Here is a 12,594-nt window from a genome sequence, read left to right on the forward strand (position 1 = left end):
TCTGGACATGGTAGAAAAGTCGACTCTAAAATAACACCTGCTCCCCGTACCACTTCTCAAAGCAAAGCCCTCACCTCCTTTCTTTCTTTTCCTATTTCCCAGTGTGGGATAAGGGATGGGGGAGGGCGAGGGGCTGGATAGCATCTTTCCTCTGATCTTCTATCACAATGACTTTAAACAGGGCTTTGCAAGGGAATCAAAAGCAAAAATGAACTTTTGGGACTTCATAAGATAGCTTCTGTACAGCAGAGGAACCAGTCCATAAAACTAAGAGGCAACCCACAGAATGGAAGAAGATATTTGCAAATGACATTACAGATAAAAGGCTAGTATCCAAGATGTATAAAGAACTTCTCAAATGCAACACCTGAAAAACAAATAATGAAGTCAAAAAATGGGCAGAAGACATGAACAGACATTTCTCCAAAGAAGACACACAAATAGCTAACAGGCACATGAAGAAAATGTTCAACATCATTAGCCAGCCATCAGGGAAATACAAATCAAAACCACAATGAGATACCACCTTATACCAGTTAGAACGGCCAAAATTAACAAGGCAGGAAACAACATGTGTTGGAGAGGATGTGGAGAAAGGGGAACCCTCTAACACTGTTGGTGGGAATGCAAGCTGGTGCAGCCACTCTGGAAAATAATACGGAGGCTCTTCAAAAAGTTAAAACTAGAGCTATTCTATGACCCAGCAATTGCACTACTGGGTATTTACCCCAAAGATACAGATGTAGTGAAAAGAAGGGGCACATGCACCCCAATGTTCATAACAGCAATGTCCAATAGCCAAACTATGGAAAGAGCCGAGATGCCCTTCAACAGATGAATGGATAAAGAAGATGTGGTTCACATATATGATGGAATATTATTAATTCAGCCATCAAAAAGGATGAATACCCACCATTTGCACTGACATGGATGGGACTGGAGGGGATTATGCTAAGTGAAATAAGTCAAGCAGAGAGTGTCAATTATCATATGGTCTCACTCATATGTGGAACATAAGGAATAGCATAGAGGACATTAGGAGAAAGAAGGGAAAACTGAAGGGAGGTAAGTCAGAGGGGGAGATGAACCATAAGAGACTATGGACTCCAGGAAACAATCTGAGAATTTCATAGGGGAGGGGCGTGGGGGGATGGAGTTGCCCAGTTATAGGTATTAAGGAGGGAATGTGTTGTAATGAGCACTGGGTGTTATACACAAATAATGAATAATGGAACACTACATTAAAAACATGATGAGCTGTATGGTGACTAACATAACATAATTCAAACAAACAAACAAAAAATCAGCACTTTAGGTCTCCCAGTATTCCACACCAGAGATTTGCACCATCTACAGAAGTGCTGATTAGCATTTTTCTTCTCTTAAATCTGGAAACAAAAACACTGCATTTCACTTAGCCATTTGAGAAAAATCACTAAGAAAGAGAACTCACAAATTCAGAGCCAAAAGCAAAACTGCAAAGAAAGCTCCAGTTTTATCTCAGATTTCTCCATTTTCTCTAACCGATCTTCCAACAATATCCTAAGATCTGTCTCTTCTGTATTTCAGCACCATGAGCACTACCAGCAGCAGAAACATCTTTCCTACAGTGAACTTTCATAGCTGTACATCATTAAAGTAAATATTCTGTGTCCTGGGGCCTAAAGCTCAAAGCTTCGTAATGTCATTTTTCACAAACTTGAGTAAAGTATAAAACCTCATTAAAATCCACTAAAATAAAAACACATTTTTAAGGTCTCCTGTTCCTAATTTAAACTACTTTCATTATGTATTATTAAATATGTACAAATATAAAGTTAGGTTCAAATTCTTCATATTACACTTCTTGTAGCTACAAAAAAACACCCACAAAATCACAAAGTAATTACAAACAAAACTATCAAGTCAACAAAATTTAAATTTAATATATTAATTTAAAACACCAACGATTATGCTTTACCAAGCTGAACACCTCTCAGAACAGGAATATGGTACAGACTGTAGCCAGCCTATTTTACTACATGCTATGACTCATTTCTCTCTTTTCTTCTTTTAAACTACTGTGAAATCTTCTGACAGAGTAGCTTACTGTCATTTGGGCTTCACTTAAGCTGAATAAGTCTTTTACATTTTTAAAGGATGCCTCTGAGTTTTTCTTATTAACCTGCCACAAAATACTACACTAAGTAGTGGTAACATGCTCAAAAGGGACACAAAGCAGAGACACCAAAATCTCCTGTTAGTATTTGGTTATCCAGATAGCCCAGAATATGTGTAAGGTAAATTATCAGAGGACCACTGGAACGAAATCCTAAAAATGATCATAGAAAACTCACAAATCCTTCAGCGAAATAGACCTCTATTTGCAAACTACTATTATTCTTGGCCATAATTCTATAAAACAAGTGCCTGTTCATGTGATAAATAAATGAATTCCCAGGTAATCTAATGCCTTAATGAATTTCACTTCCTTGCTCCTTCAACAAATACTTCTTACCAAGTATGAGCATACCATTATAAGAGATACAACGAAGGTGAACAGCATAGGCCCAAATATAAAAATGTCGGAACATTTAATGAGAAAATATGGTAAATTCTGGGAAATTTGGGAAGCTATCATTTAGGGTATAGCCGATATTCCATAAACATTTGTCATTTTTTGGCTGTCTTTACTAGCAGGCCTTTGAACTATGTCTCACATAGGTCACACCAATCATGCAAGCCTACTCTAGGCTACTTCATGCTCTTTGAAAAATAACATACTCATTTGTTTTTCATTCATTCAATAAGTGTATGTTGAGTTAAGCACTCACTTTTGGGCCAAAACTGTTCTTGGCCTTTGAAACACAACAGTAAGCAGAAAAAAAAAGTTCCTGCCTCCATGGGGCTTAACTCTGGTGTGGGACAAATAATAAATGACAGCTATAACAAGTAAGTGAATTATGCTATGTATTACAAAGTAACAAGTGCATTGGCAGGAAAAAAAAAAAACAAACTTCAGGCAGGTGAGGGGAATGGGATTTGTTTGTTTGTTTTTTAAAGAGTGGACAGATTTCTAACCCAACCAATGACTCAGGCTCATATCACACTCTAAGTTACCAGCCATCTTCAATAACAATATTCCCCACTGGACTGTTACTGTCCACCACATTTCGGTGTTCTGCCATGAATGGCTTATTGAGAATGTTTCTGTAAGTAATAAACTAATAAAACTATGTATTTGTATTTGTTCCACATCTGTTAGTAAGAGCAAGGTCAAATTTCCCTCACCTATCCTGCTACACTGAACGAATTCAGTGACAAGAGAGTGCAAATGTTCCGCCTTGCTCCGGGACATGAGCCTCGTTGGGGTTCCTGGAGGCTACAATTAACTCTGGTCCCTTTCCTGGGGGAACTGGCTTAAGAAAGATATCTTAATCACTGAGAATTTTCCCTCTTGATTCTTGGTTCCTACATAAGAACCAAAAGTCACATCAGACCTTAAGCTCAGCTCACGAAGCTTTCTGGTCTTTGTGCAAAACCACCAAAGGTAATGAGTCGTGAGTTTACCAGCTGGGAAATCAGCGCTGACTCATCTTCATTAGCATCGCTGCCTCGGTGCCAGGAGACCTAAAAACCCTTGGGGAGGTGCGGATGATTTCCGGGGGGGGGGGGAATAGGGGTTTGGGGGTTTAAGTGGGAAGAGAACGCTCTCTCTGCGGAGGAAGGTATCCTGCTGAAAACCACACAGAGGCGAAACCACTCACGAGACACCCCTCCGCGGCCAGAGGTTGGGCAGGGCAGCGGCCAGAGGTTGGGCAGGGCAGCGCCTGCGCAGAGCGTCCCCTGAGCGCGTGCCTCTGGGGGCGGAAGTGCTGCTCGCACATCCGGTGAGCCGGCGCAGCGCCGCTGGGAAGCTCTGGGGGTGTGTAAGTGGCTGCGGTTTCCTGGGCAGAGGACTGGAGAGCGAGGGCCAAAAAAGCCTGGTAAGTGGCCTCCAGAGAAGAAAATATTAGCAAGTTATATCCCCCAACACCTGGATGCTTAGCTGAGCTGCAGACGTGCATTTTTGTGTCCTTGTCTAACACCTGAAACGCAACAAGCCCACAATGGGATTCATCCTCCACCCAAATTTTCAGTTCCCCTAATGTTCTTTGTCCGTGATTGCGCCTCGGTCCTTCCAGTTATCCAAGGCGATAACCTGTTGTGAAACCAACCCCCAACTCAAAACAAGTGCCACCTTCCCTCGATCGTACTCCCTGGATGCTCCTTGTATTGTAACCTTTCCCCTCCATTTTTACTATTACTGCCGTGGTTCAGGTCTTCATCTCTCGCAAGGCTAAAAAAATTTTTACAATCATTTACTGATTGAGTCGTGTCTCATATTGCTCCAGGAAGATCCTGTTCCTGAAATGTATATGATTTAAGGTCCTTCTCTAAGAAACAGACACAAAATCATGAATATACATATTACAATATGACCTTTGGCCTTATATCTTTGCTTTTTAACTGCAGTGTGGATAGTAAGATCATTACCAGAAGCTATTTCTATGCCAGTAGTACAAACTACTTTAATATATATTACTAGGGGTGCCTGGGTGGTGCAGTACCTTAAGCATTCCACTCTTTGTTTCCAGACAGGTCACGATCTCAAGGTCCTGGGTTGTAGCCCCTGCTTGCCTCAGCTCAGCAGGGAGTCTGCTTGAGAATTTCTCTCCCTTTCCCTTTGCCCCTCCTGCTCCTGTTATCTGTCTGTCTCCCTCCCTCTCAAATAAATAGATAAGTCATATATATATATACACACATATATATATACATATATATGTGTGTATATATATATACACACATATATATGTATATATATATGTATATATATAACTAAATAATGCTGAACTTTCCCTTAGGTGGTTTCCAAAATACCACAGCCTAGGAAAAATGTATTAGAAGCAAGTTAAGTAGAAAGAGACCATTGCAGTTAAAATATCCTCCCTTTTCAAATTTTACAGAAAAACATATGACCACAAAACTCATTCCTAGTGTTCATTCTAGGACTTTAGAAGGTTTCCATGAAAGCCAAGGGCATTGGAGCTTAAGCATCACACTCTGCTGTCTATGTAATCTTTGAAATATGTCCATCTGATCCTAATGATTTCCAGCTTAAAGTCAGTATTTCCCACTGTCCTAAAGAATAAAATCCAAGCTCTTTGGTATAACGTTGTATCATACCCCTCCTACTACTGACATCACCAACCACTCTTCTGCACACATTCTTTGTTCCAAACAATTCACAATTACATGTGGTGTTCTTAAAAACTTATGCTATCTCAGAAAACCATTCTTTTATACATTTCTTTATACCTGAAGTCCCTTTCCCTAAACTGTGCTTTAACAATCATAGCTCCTCCCCGACTTTCTGAAGCCTTTCATAAACTCTGATTTAGAAGCTACTTCCCTATTCTTACCATAATATGCTATACTTACCTTCTTTATACTTTAATGATCTGTTTTCCCCACCAGACTAAAATTTCCATAGCTCACGTCTTTGTAATACTTCTCCTAGCTCCTGTGTGCGTGTGTGTACACACCATATCTTCTTTATCCACTCATTAGTCAGTGGACATTTGGGCTCTTTCCATAATTTGGCTATTGTTGATAATGCTGCTATAACATCGGAGTGCATAATCAGGGAGAGTGGCAGGGAGAGGGAGAAGCAGTTTCCCTGCTGAGCAAGGAGCCTGATGTGGGACTTGATCCCAGAACCCTAGGATCATGACCTGAGCCGAAAGTGGATAGATGCCTGACCAACTGAACCACCCAGGTGTCCCAAGATCTGTAGTTTAACAGTGTTGCGCTAACATTACTTTCTTAGTTTTGATAGTTTTACCATGGTTACATAAGATTTTAATGTTGCTGGAAGTTGAGTAAATGGTATGTGGGAACTTTCTCTACTATTTTTGCTAATCTTCTTAAAATCTAAATTTATTTCAAAATAGTTAGAACTTCTCAGTTATAAAAGCAGCTAAAGTTCTTTGAAAAGATGAATAAGAGACTCAAGTATTAAAAAATACACAAATAAAAGAAAATAGGCAAATAAATATAGTGAAAAAATACAAAGGAATGCTCTAAAAAACAGTATTATGATTAATGATTCTCTAATAAACTTTTAAAAACTAGAGTTAATGAAAAAAGTATAAATTGTTAGAAAATATAAAATGGCAAACTTGCCCAAGAAGGAATATAAAATTTGAACAGGAAAATAAGTATTAAAAAAATTAAATCATTCACTTGCCAGAAAAGCTTCAGGCTTACATGTTTTATCTACAAATTCTACCAAACTTTTAAGAAATAGTTCTTATGTTTTTACAAATTTTTAAAATAAAAATATAACAAAAACAATGCAGTTTATGTGATTTTGATTCCAAACCACATGAGAACAATACCTAAAAAAAATTGTAGCCCCCTTTTAACTACATGTAGATCCAAGAATCCTAAGGGAAATATTGGCTAAATAAAATGTTAAAATATCTTAAAATAATTATAAATCATGATCCACTAGAGCATATCTTAAGAATGAAAGGAGGTTTTAATGTGAGAAAATCTGTCAACGAGGGAAAATGGTTGCTGAGTAGGAGGACCACAAGCTTGTCTCATCCCGTGAATATAACTAACCATTCTAAATCATCCTAATATCCCAGAGATTGACCTGAAGACTAGCAGAGCAAACTCTACAACTAAAGGTTGAAAAGAGGTCACATTGAAGAAGATAGAAAGTGTGGATACAGGTTTTGGGAGAGAAGCAGATTATGGCTGCTGTAGTACGGATGGAGTGGTATTAGAGAAGAGTGAGAAACACGTTAGCACATAGGGAGTGATGGGAAAGTAAAATCCCATAGCAGTTGGTTGGAAGGTGAGAGGGCCCAAATTTCATGACTTCTGGCCACCAGTAAGGCATAAAGCCTGGAGTTATAAAAGTCATTGGGCTTGGCTATGATAGACCCCCAAGGGCACTGAACTGTTCTTGGAGAGAAGGCAGGCAAACAACCTATGGGCACACATAGAAACAATAATCTGAAGAGCTCCTGGGGCATATAATGGGGAGGTTTTTGGCCCATATCAGAGCACATACTAGAGAGTGTTCGTGGACAGAACCCCTTCAAGAACAAAGGAAGTGGCTAGTGCCATTTTTCTCTGCTGTTCCTCTGCATAAGCACAGGGCCAACTGTGGGAACTAGTATAGCTCTGACACCCACTACCTAAACTGCTTACACCAAACCCCACCACACCATGCTCCAGTGAAACTACCCTTCCCAGCCATGTCTCAGTCCCATTATAGTGGATCCCCCCACCCCCAACCTCACCCCCACAGAAGACCAGCCCAAGCCCCTGCAAACACTGCATTTCCCGATGTAAGCACTTAAGTTTCTGCAGTGGTGGCGACAGGTCTCATTTCGCAAACATATCAGAGCACACCTAGTTAAAGCATGCCACATTCAGGCCAGGGATCAAACATTGTCCACAACAGCAAAGAGAGCCTCTGTAGACAACTGGAATGAAATATAAAGGTAGGAAACACAAAAAAAGCAAAGATGAATATTTCTATAAAAAAATGAGTCAAGAAACTCAGAAGATAAAGGGATATAAAATATAGAAATAAATACCTACATCATGGGGAGGGGATGGGAAAAGAATGGGTTCAAAATTAAATGAACATCAACTTAATATAGATTGCTGTATGCAGAAGAGGTTATATACAAACCTATTGGTAGCAATATATCAAAAACCACTAATAAATATGCAAAGAATAAAGAGAAAAAAATCCAAATATATCATTAATGAAAAGCAGCAAACCATGAAACAGAGAAAGAAAGGATCAGAGAAAATCTTCAGAAATAACCACAAAACAAATAATAAAGTTATAATAAATATGTATCTATAAGTAATATAAATGGACTAAACACTCCAGAAGTTACAGAGAGAATGGCTAAAATAACAAGACCGACCTACATACTGCCTATAAGAGACTCATTTTAGACCTAAACCTACCTGCAGGTTGAAAGTGAGTGAATGGAGAAACATCTATCATGCAAATGGATGTCAAAAGAAAGCTGGAGTAGCAATACTTATATTGGAGCAAATGGACTTTAAAACAAAGACTATAAAAAGAGACAAAGGAGGACACTATATAATATTAAAACAGACAATCCAACAAGAAGATATAACAATTATAAATATTTATGCACCCATGTAGATGCACCCAAATACATAAAACAGTTAATAACAAGCATAAAGGAATTAATTGATAATATTACAATGATAGTAGGGAACTTTAACACCCAGTTACATCAATGAACAGATCATCTTAACAGAAAATCAACAAGGAAATAATGGCTTTGAATGACACAATGAAACAACTAGATTTAACAGATATATATCCAGAACATTCCATCCTAAGCAGAATACACATCCTTTTCAAATGCACATGGAACATTCTCCAGAATAGATCACATATTAGCCCACAGAACAAGCCTCAACAAATTCAAGAAGATCAAAGTCATACTATGCATCTTTCCTAACTACAATGTTATGAAACTAGAAGCCAACCATAAGAAAACATTTGAGAAGACAACAAATACATGGATGTTAAATAATATACTGCTAAACAAGGAATTGGCCAACCAGGAAATAAAAGAAGAAATTAAAAAGTAACATGGAAAAAAATGAAAATGAGAACAAAATGGTCCAAAATCTTTGGGATATAGCAAAAGCAATTCTGAGAGGGAAAATCATAGCAATACAGACCTACCTCAAGAAACAAGAAAAATCTCAAATAAAAACCTACCCTTACATCTGAAGGAGCTAGAAAAAGAAGAATAAGCAAAACATAAAACCATCAGAAGGAAGGAAATTATAAAGATTAGAGCAGAAAAAAATGATATAGAAACTTAAACAAAAAAACAGAACAGATCAATGAAACCGGGAGCTGGTTCTTTGAAAAAAAAAATCAATAAAATCGATTCATCTAGCCAGACGTATCAAGAAAAAAAGAGAAAGGACTCAGACACAATTACAAAGAGAGAGGAGAAATAACAACCAACATCACAGAATACAAACAAGAGAATATTATGAAAAACTATATGCCAACAAGTTGAACAATTCCTATAAACATATAAACTACCAAAACTGAAACAGGAAGAAATAGAAAATTTGAAGAGACCAATAACCAACAAAGAAATTGAGTTGGTAGTCAAAAAGCTCTCAACAAAGAAAAGTCCAGGACCAGATAGCTTCACAGGTAGATTCTATCAAATATTTTAAAAAGAGTTAATACTTATTCTTCTCAGAGTATTCCAAAAAACAGAAAAGGAAGGAAAATTTCCAGTTTCATTCTATGAGGCCAGCATAACCTTGATACCAAAACTAGATAATGATATTAATAAAAAAGAGAACTATAGGCCAATATCCCTAATGAACATAGAAGCAAAATCCTCAACAAAATACTAGCAAACTGAATTCAACAATGCATTTAAAACAATCATTCACCACGATCAAGTGGGATTACTCCTGGGTAGCAAAGGTGGTTCAATATTCACAAAGAAATCAATATCACATCAATAAGAGAAAGGATAAGAACCATATGATTATTTTAATAGACACAGGAAAAGCATTTGACAAAGTATAATATCCATTCATGATAAAAAACACTCAAAGTAGAGATAGAGGGGAAAAAAATCAATATAATGAAGGCCATATGTGAAAAACCCACAGCTATTATCATCCTCAATGCAGAAAACAGAGCTCTTCCCCTAAGGTCAGGAACAAGACAAAGATGTCCACTCTCATCACTTTATTCAACATAGTACTGGAAGTCCTAGCCTCAGCAATCTGAAAACAAAAATAAAAGGCATCCCAAATGGTAAAGAAGAAGTAAAACTTTGAGTATTTGCAGATGACGTGATACTAATATATAGAAAACATAAAAGACTCTACTAAAAACTTGCTAGAACTGATAATTCCATAAAGTCTCAGGATACAAAATCAATGTACAGAAATCTGTTGCCCTTTTTTACACCAATTATGACATAGCAGAAAGAGTAAATTAAGAAAACAATCCCATTTATAATTGCACCAAAAATAATGATACCTAGGAATAAATCTAGCCAAAGAGATAAGGAAAACTATAAACTCTAAAAACTCAAACTCTAAAAACTATAAAACGCTGGTGAAAGAAATTGAAGAGAACACAAAGAAATGGAAAGATTCCATGCCTATGGATTAGAAGAACGAATATCATTAAAATGTCTATACTACCCAAACCAACCTACACATTTAATGCAATTCCTATCAAAATAATGACAGCATTTTCACGAGCTAGAAATAACTCTAAAATTTATATGGAACCACAAAGACCCTGAAGAGCCAAAGCAATCTTGAAAAAGAAAAAGCTGGAGGCATCACAATTCAGACTTTCAAGTTATATTATAAAGCTGTAGTGTAGTATGGTACTGGCACAAAAATAGACATATAGATCAATAGAACAAAATAGAAAACCCAGAAATAAACCAACAATCATATGGTCAATTAACCTTTGACAAAGCAGAAAAGAATGCCCAACAGGGAAAGTCACTTCAAGTAGTGTTGGGAAAACTGTGTAGCAACACACATAGGACTGAAACTGGGCCATTTTTTATACCACACACAAAAATAAATTCAAAATGAAATAAGGACCTAAATTTGAGACCTGAAACTATAAAAATTCTAGAAGAGGAACGAGGCAATAACCTCTTTAACATCAGCCATAGCAACTTTTTTCTAGAGGCAAGGGATACAAAAGCAAAAATATAGTACAGGGACAATGAAGGGGAAAAAAATCAACAAAACTGAAAGGTAACCTACTGAATAGAAGAAGTTATTTGCAAATGACATACCTGATGGATGTTTAGTATCCAAAATACATAATAACTTATATACCTCAACACCCAAAAACCCCTCAATAATCCAATTAAAAATTGGCAGAAGACATGAACATACATTTCTCCAAAGAACACATACAGATGACCAACAGACACATGAAAAGATGTTCATCATCACTTAGTATCAGGGAAATGCAAATCAAATCTACAACGAGATGTCACTTCCCACCTGTTAGAATGGCTAAAATCAACAACACAAGAAACAACTGGTGTTTGTAAGGTTCACTGTTGGTGGGAATGCAAACTGGCTCAGCCACTGTACAAAAACAGTGTGGCGCTTCCTCCAAAAGTTAATCACACTACTGGGTATTTATCCAAAGAATCCATGAACCCCTCTGTTTATAGCTGCATTATTTACAATAGACAAGTTACGGAAGAAGCTCAAGTGCCCATTGATTGTTGAATGGATAAAGAAAAAGAGGTGTTATATATAAATATATAATCACACAATGGAATATTAGTCATAAAAAAGAATAAAATCTTGTCATTTGCAACAACATGGGTGAAACAAGAGATATAATAATAATAAGCCTGTCAGAGAAAGACAGAGACCATATGATTTCACACATATGTGAAAATTAAGAAACAAAATAAATAAGCAGAGGGGGAAAAAAAGTGAAATAGAGACAAATCAAGAAATAAACTCTTAACTGTAGAGAACAAACTGATGGTTAGCAGAGGGGAGAAGGTGTGGGCAATGGGTTAAATAGATAATGGGGATTAGGTAATATGCTTATTGTGATGAATGATGGGGACATATGGGATTGTTGAATCACTATATTGTATACCTGAAATTAATAGAACACTGTATGTTAACTGGAATTAAAAACTTAAAAAGCTGGGACGCCTGGGTGGCTCAGTTGGTTGGGCAACTGCCTTCATCTCAGGTCATGATCCTGGAGTCCCAGGATCAAGTCCTACATCGGGCTCCCTACTCAGCAGGGAGTTTGCTTCTCCTTCTGCCTGCCCTTCCCCACTCTTGTGCACGTTCACGTGTGCGCGTGCTCTCTATCTCTCTCTCTCTTAAATAAATAAAATCTTTTAAAATTAAAAAAAAATTTTAAAAGCTAAAAAAAATAAAATGTAACAGTGAAATTCACAACTTTAATATAAGAAGTGAGAAAAATTATCTGATTGTTTTAATCAAGATAAAAGAGCATATTACAAAATTCTACCACCTAATTTACATTAACAATGAACTAGAAATAAAGAGCACTTTCTTAACTTGATAAAGATTGCTTCTATCAACAGTATATTTAAAGGAGAAACTTTTTAAGATGTTACCTTTAAGTCAAGAGTGCTTACAATCTCTGATGCTGTTTAATATAGTACTGAAAGTCACAACTAATTCTATAAAGAAAAAATTTATTTGTAAAGTTCAGAAGAGATTAAACCATCATTATTTGTAGATGATCATTTATCTGGCAATAAATCAACACAAATATGAGAATAATAAGAAAGTTCAGCAAGGTTCATGGACAGCAGATCAATGTAGTACAAAAATCAATAGCATTTATCTATATCGACAATCTCCAACAAAAAATTATAACTAAAATTTAAAATACCAAAAGAATCCATAAATTCTATAGTAGGTAAGTTAATCACAAATACGCAAAACCTCTATGGAGAAATTTTGAAACTGTAA

At 36.8% G+C, this 12,594-nt stretch overlaps 1 protein-coding gene across 1 annotated transcript in view; it reads right to left on the minus strand.

Moving 5' to 3' along the window:
• GPR158 (G protein-coupled receptor 158) overlaps positions 1-12,594 on the minus strand; it is a 403,983-nt gene that overhangs the window by 372,694 nt on the left and 18,695 nt on the right. The gene's annotated exons all lie outside the window — the stretch shown is intronic.

Source organism: Lontra canadensis, unplaced genomic scaffold (assembly GCF_010015895.1).
Source record: "Lontra canadensis isolate GAN:19392208 unplaced genomic scaffold, GSC_riverotter_1.0 scaffold72, whole genome shotgun sequence".
Lineage (NCBI taxonomy): Eukaryota > Metazoa > Chordata > Mammalia > Carnivora > Mustelidae > Lontra > Lontra canadensis.